The 8,326-nt window shown below is 50.2% G+C and overlaps 1 non-coding gene across 1 annotated transcript; it reads left to right on the top strand.

The window, feature by feature from the left end:
* Nucleotides 1-4,132: 4,132 nt before the first annotated feature.
* Nucleotides 4,133-7,859, top strand: LOC122799054. Its single transcript, XR_006364427.1, has one exon. It is a non-coding gene; the product is annotated as a 28S ribosomal RNA (ribosomal RNA).
* The last annotated feature ends 467 nt before the right edge of the window (nt 7,860-8,326 follow it).

Genomic DNA, 8,326 nt, shown 5'->3' with positions numbered 1-8,326 from the left:
CTTTTCATCCAGAAAAAAGGAGGTTATTATCCCACTGTACTCATCCCTCATTAAACCCATTACAGAATACAACACCCTGTTTGGTATGTACCTCTCAAGACATCTGCAACAACTGGAAAGGCCGCAGAAATACCTCACTAAAAAAATCACAGGCCTAAAGCAGATGCTCTACACTGACCACCTTAAAAAACTCCAGCTATACTCTGTCACATATCGTCTACTCAGAGGCAATTTCTGCTTAACATAGAAGGCCATGTCAAACCCAGAGCTGTTGGACATGCTACACTTAAAGAAATCCCAATCCTTCAGAGCCACATGCTCCAGGGATCTAAACATTGTCATCACAATAAACAAAACATGCTGGATGGATAGGTTCCTGACCCAGAGACTCCCCAGACTCTGGAATAGATTGCCCATACATGTCAAGCAGAGTGCCTCTTTGGCCCTCTTCAAAAGGAACCTTGATGATTGGATGGGAGAAAGGAAATTCACCCCAGGGATCATGTCAGTCGCCTGCTAGACAGAGGTCCAGGGAAGTAAATAGTGTGGGAAGAAATAGCCAGGGAATTGTTATGGCTAGGCTTGTATAGGCCCTAGTGCTGATAGCCTAGTACCAACCTATGAACCTATGAACCTTGATAATAAAACATTACCTTAATACAATAAAGTCAAAAAACTGACAAGAGCTTGCTGGCAGCTTAAAGCAAAAGCAATCCATTCTGTTGCCTTGATAATGAAAAAGTTATTCAAATACAGTCATGTCATCTTCTTCTGGAACATTGTCATAAGTCTCCAACCCCTGAATTCTGGCCTGAATTTCTTGCAATTCAATTTCCTTTCCTGTTCCTGAAGAACCATTGGCCCCAATCTGTCATGCCTAGTAAGAGAGCTCTCCTTAAATGAGCACTACTTGTCCATGTAGCCTGCTCGTAGTGCATTGGCAACACAGCTTTCAGTGATTTTATCCCATGAATTCTTCACCCAAGTCACGACCTCTTGCAGGCTAGGCTTCATAAAGTTTCTACACTGATTTCTCTCTATTCTATTTTCAATGTAGTCATTGAGTTCCATGCGCAAATTGTCCTTGAATGGCTTGTTTATTACAATATCAAGAGTCTGAAGATAGTAATCATTATTTGATCTATTCTTCTCTGTGCAAGGAAGGTCTTCATGTCTTTAATGCGATGAGTGCTGGCTGAATCCCAGACTAGCATACCTCTTTTGCCACCACGCAAAACAAGTGGCAGCATTACATCGGTCACTTCGTTATAACTGCTTGTGTGCACCAGGCGTTTTTGGTTTCAGGAATGTAAATGCCTGAAACACATTCAAGCTTATCTTTCTTGCCCTTACTAATGATTAGAGGTGGGGTTTTCTTTCCATCTAGATGAATTGCCAAAATACAGGTAACACGTGCACTTTCATAACCAGTGGAGGGAATGTAAATTGACAATGCACCCATTGGATCAATTGTTTGAGATCCTTGGCCCATAAACATTGCAGTTTCATCCATAGTGATCATGTTGAAGAGTTGGTATTTAGAAAAGTTGATGCCATCAACAAAGGAGTTGAATGCAAGTGCACGTTTAATAACTGCAGTATCTTCCAGCTTGAACAGTGATGTTGATCTTCTTAGAGACCACTCATATCACTGAAGGAAGCCATCCAGCCAATGTTGTGATGCTTTGAATTCTTCTGGGGATATTTCTAACTGTGGTGCCATTACAAGGGCAAATGCTTGAATATCAGCCCTCCACACAACCAAAGCCTTTGCTCTCCAGTTAGAAATCCATTCACAAATGATGTCTTCCAGGTCAGGAAATAATGGTTGCTGACCTGATCCACACTTGCACTTCTTAGCATTTCCCATACTCTGCTCACCATTTTCGGACCATTCGGAGATCCAACTGCTTCTCTTTGCAGAAAGCCATCAGATTTTTTCCCTCTGAGTCCTCCACGATTCCTTTCTTGTACTCAGTGGAATAGCTCTTTATTTTTGCACTCATCTTGTCTGGGGGGGTTGGTTAATTGAAGACTTATGAAACAGGAGTGGCAACAAAAATGGTGACAGTTAAGAAGACACAACCACACCTGTTCATTATCAAGTGCATACATTTTACGTACATTGCCTGTACTTTGACCAGTCAAAGTACACTTGCTAGTGTTCATGGGCCAAGGATCTCAAACATCAAGTGTGAGTAAGGATTTAGGGTTACAGTAAGAATCATGGAGGACTTCCAGGGAAAGAAATAACTTTCTGCAAAGAAAAAAAGTTGGGTGTCCGAATGGTCCGAAAATGTCAAGCAGAGTATGATAACCTCAGTCAACAGGTGTCAACAATATAATTATTTTATAATTCAACACGTACATCATGTGTTGTTGGCAATCTTAACTGGGGCTTATTTTTGGGGTAGGGCTTATGTCATGACCACCCTGGAAAATCATGCTAGGGATTATTCTCTGGTTAGGTCTCATTTACAGAGAAATATGATAATATAGACCCGTATCAACAAAGTTCACACAGACAAAATGTTATACAATTATGCATTCATTCACTCTGCCTGATAGTATCCTTGTCAACAGAGTGAATGACATTATAATGCCATTGAGAATTCTCTTCATTGGAATTTGAAGATTCCAGATGAATGGAACTTCAAATGCATGCTTGTAAGTTACGTGTGGGTTAGAAAACTAATGCCGAAACTTTCAGATATACTGAAGGTTTTCACTTTTGCAAGTGGAAGTATTTTTGCAAATATATGCAGGTTAGAGTTAGAGGGTTGGCCCTGATGGAAGTCCTCACAGGGACAGCTACCGGATGGCTGTGGGGTCCATAGAGCTCCTGCCTGGGTGAGTGGGGTCAGGTGAATGCCTCCATGATTGAAGTCCTCAAGGGAGCGCCGGGTTGAGTGCTGCGAGGCCTGGAGAGCTCCTCCCTGGGTGAGCAAGGTCAGGTGGAGCCCCCACAATGGAAGTCCTTAAGGGAGTGAGCTGTGGGCATCTGCAGGGACTGGAGAGCTCCTGCCAGGCAGGGTGAAGGTGTCCAATCTCACCCGGTATCTGACGGCATCCCTAAAAAATCGCAAAGTCCTCGGAGGTGCTCTGGATGGGAGAGCAGGGGCACACAAAGTCTTGATGAGGGTGGATCTGCCCCTCTGCAGCCAAGGGGAGCCCTTCGAGGCTGGCTGTGATTGGGGGAAGCTCCCCTGAGAGGGCCTGAGAGCACAGGGACACTGCACAAATTGGCAGCCTTCACGGGATATGCGGGAGATGTACACCATGGAGCTCTGGACCGGAAAGGTGAGGGACATGAAAGTCCCAATGAGAGCAGGCCCGAGGGGAGTTCCATGAGGCCATCCAGGATTGGACCAAAGCTTCCCGGTGAGGCTCTGAGGACAAGGTTGACACATTACAATTTGGCAGCCACCAGGAGTTATGTAACCCGGGAAAAGAGCTCTCCTGCCTGGGTAGAAGTGGAAACTATGACAGGGGTCCCTCCCAATGGAAGTCCTTAAGGGAGACAGAGGTGGAAAAAGGCCAGGCTGGGAGAGCTGCTGCTTGAGTGAGGGGGTTCGGATTGTGGCCCCCTCTGGGATGGAAGTCCGGAAGGGAGAGAGAGACAGAAAGGCATCAATGAAGAATGCAGCTAGCTGTGAGAACTAATGTGAATTGCAGGACACATTGATCATCGACACTTTGAACACACTTTGCAGCCCCAGGTTACTCCTGTGGCTACTCCTGAGGGTTGCTGTGCCTTCCATCACCTCTGGGGGGGTGTCCCACCTCTGTCGAGAGTGTGCCAGGGAGTCGAGGGAGCCTGCAGTGGACCCTAGTCCCCCCAGGGTGAGATGTAGATGGAGAAGAAGAAAAGAGGAAGCCTTTCTGCTGCAGATGGGAGGGTGTAGGTGCACGTCTGGTCCAACCCCCAGTGGCTGTCAGTGATACTGCCACTTGGCTGACCTCCCAGGGGGAGGCACAATGCCCGTGCACTGGGGCCGTGTTGGCCCTCCTCTGCCGCGCTGACTCTGGCAGTGGGGGAGTGGGTGCAAGGGCTGGGGGAGCATGGGCAGCATATCCATCTGTCCCCACAGCTCCTGCCCTCCCCCCACCACCCGTAACCATGCTCAGAATGCAACCTCAGATCAGACATGGCGACCCACCAAATTTAAGCATACTTCAAAACGGAGAAAAAGAAACTAACCAGGATTCCCTCAGTAATGGTGAGTGAAGAGGGAAGAGCCCAGTGCCGAATCCCTGCCCGGGTGATGGGCACAGGGAAATGTGATGTATGGAAGTACGTCTCCCTGATGCCGTCCAGGGGGCCTAAGTCCTTGTGATGAGGCTCAGCCCACGGACAGTGTGAGGCCAGTGGTGGACCCCGGCTTATCAGGATCAGGTCTTCCCAGTGTCGGGTTGTTTGTGAATGCAGCCCAAAGTGGGTGGTAAACTCCATCTAAGGCTAAACACAGACACAAGACTGATAGCGGACAGGTACCATAAGGGAAAGTTGAAAAGAACTTTGAAGGGAGAGTTCAAGAGGGTGTGAAACCATTCAGAGGTAAACGAGTGAGGTCTGTGCAGTCTGCCTGGAGGATTCACCTAGGCAGCTGCCCTGGCCGCCCAGGCGATGTGGATCCCCTTTCCCCTCCTGGGGGGACCATCCCCTGGCATGCCGGCCATCATTGGGCACACTTCCTCCACTGCAGTGAGCTGCAACCAGCTCCAGGTTGGCCGGGAAGGCTGCACAGAAAGTGGCTCCTCTCCCCAGAGGGGAGTGTTACAGCCCACGGCATCAGTCCTTGCCATGCCCTGGAGTCATAGGCAATGACTGCCACTGCACCCACCCTTACAGTGGGGGGGCTGGGGGACCCGGCTCCTGGTGGAACTGTCGACTCAGCCAGACTGTCTTCAGTGCTGCCCGACCATGTCCCGCCGCCAAGCTGGCAAGCTCACCTCAGGTGCCCGTGGTCTGAGGCGATGTCGGTGACCCACCAGCCCTGTCTTGAAACATGGACCAAGGAATCTAACAGGTGCGCAAGTCCGAGGGTGGGCAGGAGACCCCATGGCACAATGAAAGTGAGGGGGTGGTGCGCACGCTGGCTAAGGTGTGATCCCGCCACCCAGCGTGGGGGGTGCACTGCCGTCCCATCTCACCCATCCAGTCGGGGAGGTGGAGTTTGAGCACACCTGATGGGACCCAAAAGATGGTGAGCTATGCCTGGACAGGGCAAAGCCAGAGGAAACCCTGGTGAAGGTCCGTAGTGGTCCTGACTTGCAAGTCGATCATCTGACCTGGGTATAGGGGTGAAAGACTAATCAAGCCATTTAGTAGCTGGTTCCCTCCCAAGTTTCCCTCAGGATAGCCGGCGCTCAGCAGACACAGTTTTATCTGGTAAAGCGAATGATTAGAGGTCTTGGGGCCGAAACAATCTCAACCTATTCTCAAACTTTAAATGGGTAAGAAACCTGACTCTCTGGTTTGGAGCCAGGTGTTGAATGCGAGCACCCGGTGGGCCTCTTTTGGCAAGCAGAACTGGCACCATGGGATGAACCAAATGCTGGGTTAAGGCACCCAATGCCAGTGCTCATCAGACCCCAGAAAAGGTGTTGGTTGATATAGACAGCAGGACTGTGGCTACGGAAGTCGGAATCCGCTAAGGAGTGTGTAACATCTCACCTGCCGAATCAACTAGCCCTGAAAATGATTGGCACTGGAGCATCAGGCCTATATCAGGTTGTCGCTAGGAGCCAAGGGGGCTACGCCATGATGAGTATGAGGGCCACTGCAGTGGCAATGAAGCCCAGGGAGAGGGGCCAGGTGGAGCTGCCATGGGTGCAGATCTTGGTGGTAGTACCAAATATTCTAACGAGAGCTTTGAAGGATGAAGTGGAGAAGGGTTCCATGTGAACAGCAGTTGAACATGGGTCAGTTGGTCTTGAGAGATAGCCAAGCACTGTTCCGAAGGGATGGGTGATGGCCTCAGTCACCCTCGGCCGATTGAAAGGGAGTCTTTTTCAAATTCCCAAATCTGGAGTGGTGGAGATGGGAGCCTCATGGCATCCAGTGCAGTGATGCAAATGATCCCAGAGAAGCTGCTGGGGAACCATGGGAGTGTTCTCTTTTCTTTATAAAGGGCAGGGTGCCCTGAAATGGGTTCACCCTAAGAGAGGGGTCTGCACCCTGGAAAGCATCGTGGTTCCGGCAGCATCAGATGAGCTCTCGCTGGCCCTTCAAAATCTGGAGAAGAGTGTGTAAGTCTCGCGCCGGGCCTTTCCCATATCTGCAGCAGGTCTCCAAGGTGAACAGCCTCTGGCATATTAGAACAATGTAGGTAAGGGGAGTCAGCAAGCCAGATCCGTAACTTCAGGATAAGTATTGGCTCTAAGGGCTGGGTCGGTCGGGTTCAGGCATGAAGCAGGGCTGGGTGCACACAGTGGTTGGATGAGGCATTGCCCCCTCACCGCACTCCCCCCTCCAGGGGGGGCTGGGGGATGGCGGCGGCGACTCTGGACATGTGCCGGGCCTTTCCTGCAGATCACCACAGCTGTGGCAGTGACCGGCATCCCGCATCATCCGGCAGCTAGCAGCAGGGGAATCTGACTGTTTAACTAAAATAAAGTATCACAAGGGCCCAAGACAAGTGTTGAAGCGATGTGATTTCCACCCAGTGCTCTCAATGAAGCGTGGGTAAATGGCGAGATTAACTATGACTCTCTTAAGGTAGCCAAATGCCTTGTCATCTAATTAGTGATGTGCATGAATGGACGAATGAGATTCCCACTGTCTCTACCTACTATCTAGCAAAACCACAGCCAAGAGAATGGGCTTGGCAGAATCACTAGGGAAAGAAGACCCTGTTAAGGTTGATTCTAGTCTGGCACTGTGAAGAGACATGAGAGGTGTAGAATAAGTGGGAGCCCTCAGCCGCCGGTGAAATACCATTACTCATCGTTTTTCCACTTACCTGGGGAGGTGAGGGGGCAAGCCCCACTGGGGCTCTCACTTCTGGCTCCAAGTTACCTGGCATCCGGGCACAACCTGCTCTGGGGACAGTGTCAGGTGGGAAGTTTGACTGGGGTGGTATACCTGTCAAAGAGTAATGCATGTGTCCTAAGGCAAGCTCAGGGAGGACAGAAACCCCCCATGGAGCAGAAGGGCAAAAGCTTGCTTGATCTTGATTTTCAGTATGAATAAAGACCGTGAAAGTGAGGCCTCACGATCTTTCTGGCTTTTTGGGTTTTAAGCAGGAGGTGTCTGAAAAGTTACCACAGGGATAACTGGCTTGCAGTGGCCAAGCATTCATAGCGATGTCACTTTTTGATCTTTCAATGTCTGCTCTTCCTATCATTATGAAGCAGAATACACCAAATGTTAGATTGTTCACCCACTAATAGAGAACGTGAGCTGGGTTTAGAGTGTCATGAGTCAGGTTAGTTTTACCCTACTGATGATGTGTTATTGCGATAGTAATCCTGCTCAGTACGAGAGGAACCACAGGTTCAGACATTTGGTGTATGTGCTTGGCTGAGGAGCCAATGGTGAGAAGCTATCATCTGTGGGATTATGACTGAATGCTTCTAAGTCAAAATCCCGCCTAAACATAATGATACTGCAGTGTCGCGGATCTCTAGTTGGCCATGGATAGCCAGCCACAAGGTTGGCAAGGAGCACCGCTCATCACTGGGTTGGAGTGCTCGTCACTGAGTTGGAGTGCAGATAGAAGGGGGCCTCCTCTCTCCAGCAGAGGGCTGTGCTAAATCATTTGTAGATGATCTTATTCTGGGTCAGGGTTTCATACATAGCAGAGCAGCAAAAAGCTGTGATCTATTGAAAGTCAGCCCTCCAGCCAAGCTTTTGTCGCAGGATGGGGGACAGGCTATGCACCCTCGCTGGGAGGGGGGATCTGTCCTTGCCTGGCCCACCCAGCATGCTGCCCCCACCTCCTCCCATCTGTCCAGGTCATTTGCAGAACTTTGCTCATTGGCGGTAGGAGTGGGGTCCAGACTGGTGAGAGAGGGATTGCGGGCTGGGTGCGCCCTGGTGGTGAGGCCTCCTATGTGGCAGAAGGTCTCCGGTCATGCCCCTCACTCTGCCCCTCCAGTACCTCTGTCCAGATAGCAGGAACCCATGCTGGCATGGAGGGGGCTGAGGATTGTGTGCTCGAGCTTAAGGGTTGTCCCCAGAGGGGCGACCTGGTTGTGGGTGTGAGGTTCCCAGGAGAGGGCAAAGGTCCATCTGGTGAAGCCAGATCTGGGATCCCATCCTCCCAGCACCCGGGAAGAGAAGATATAGCCACTGTGGCATCTAGCACCCGGGTCCGGCCGG

The sequence above is a fragment of the Protopterus annectens genome, chromosome 3.part1 (genome assembly GCF_019279795.1).
Source record: "Protopterus annectens isolate FY-2018-M chromosome 3.part1, PAN1.0, whole genome shotgun sequence".
In the NCBI taxonomy this organism is placed as follows: Eukaryota; Metazoa; Chordata; order Ceratodontiformes; family Protopteridae; genus Protopterus; species Protopterus annectens.
Note: the sequence above shows the minus strand (reverse complement) of the source record. Positions and strands in the feature narration are given on the sequence as shown.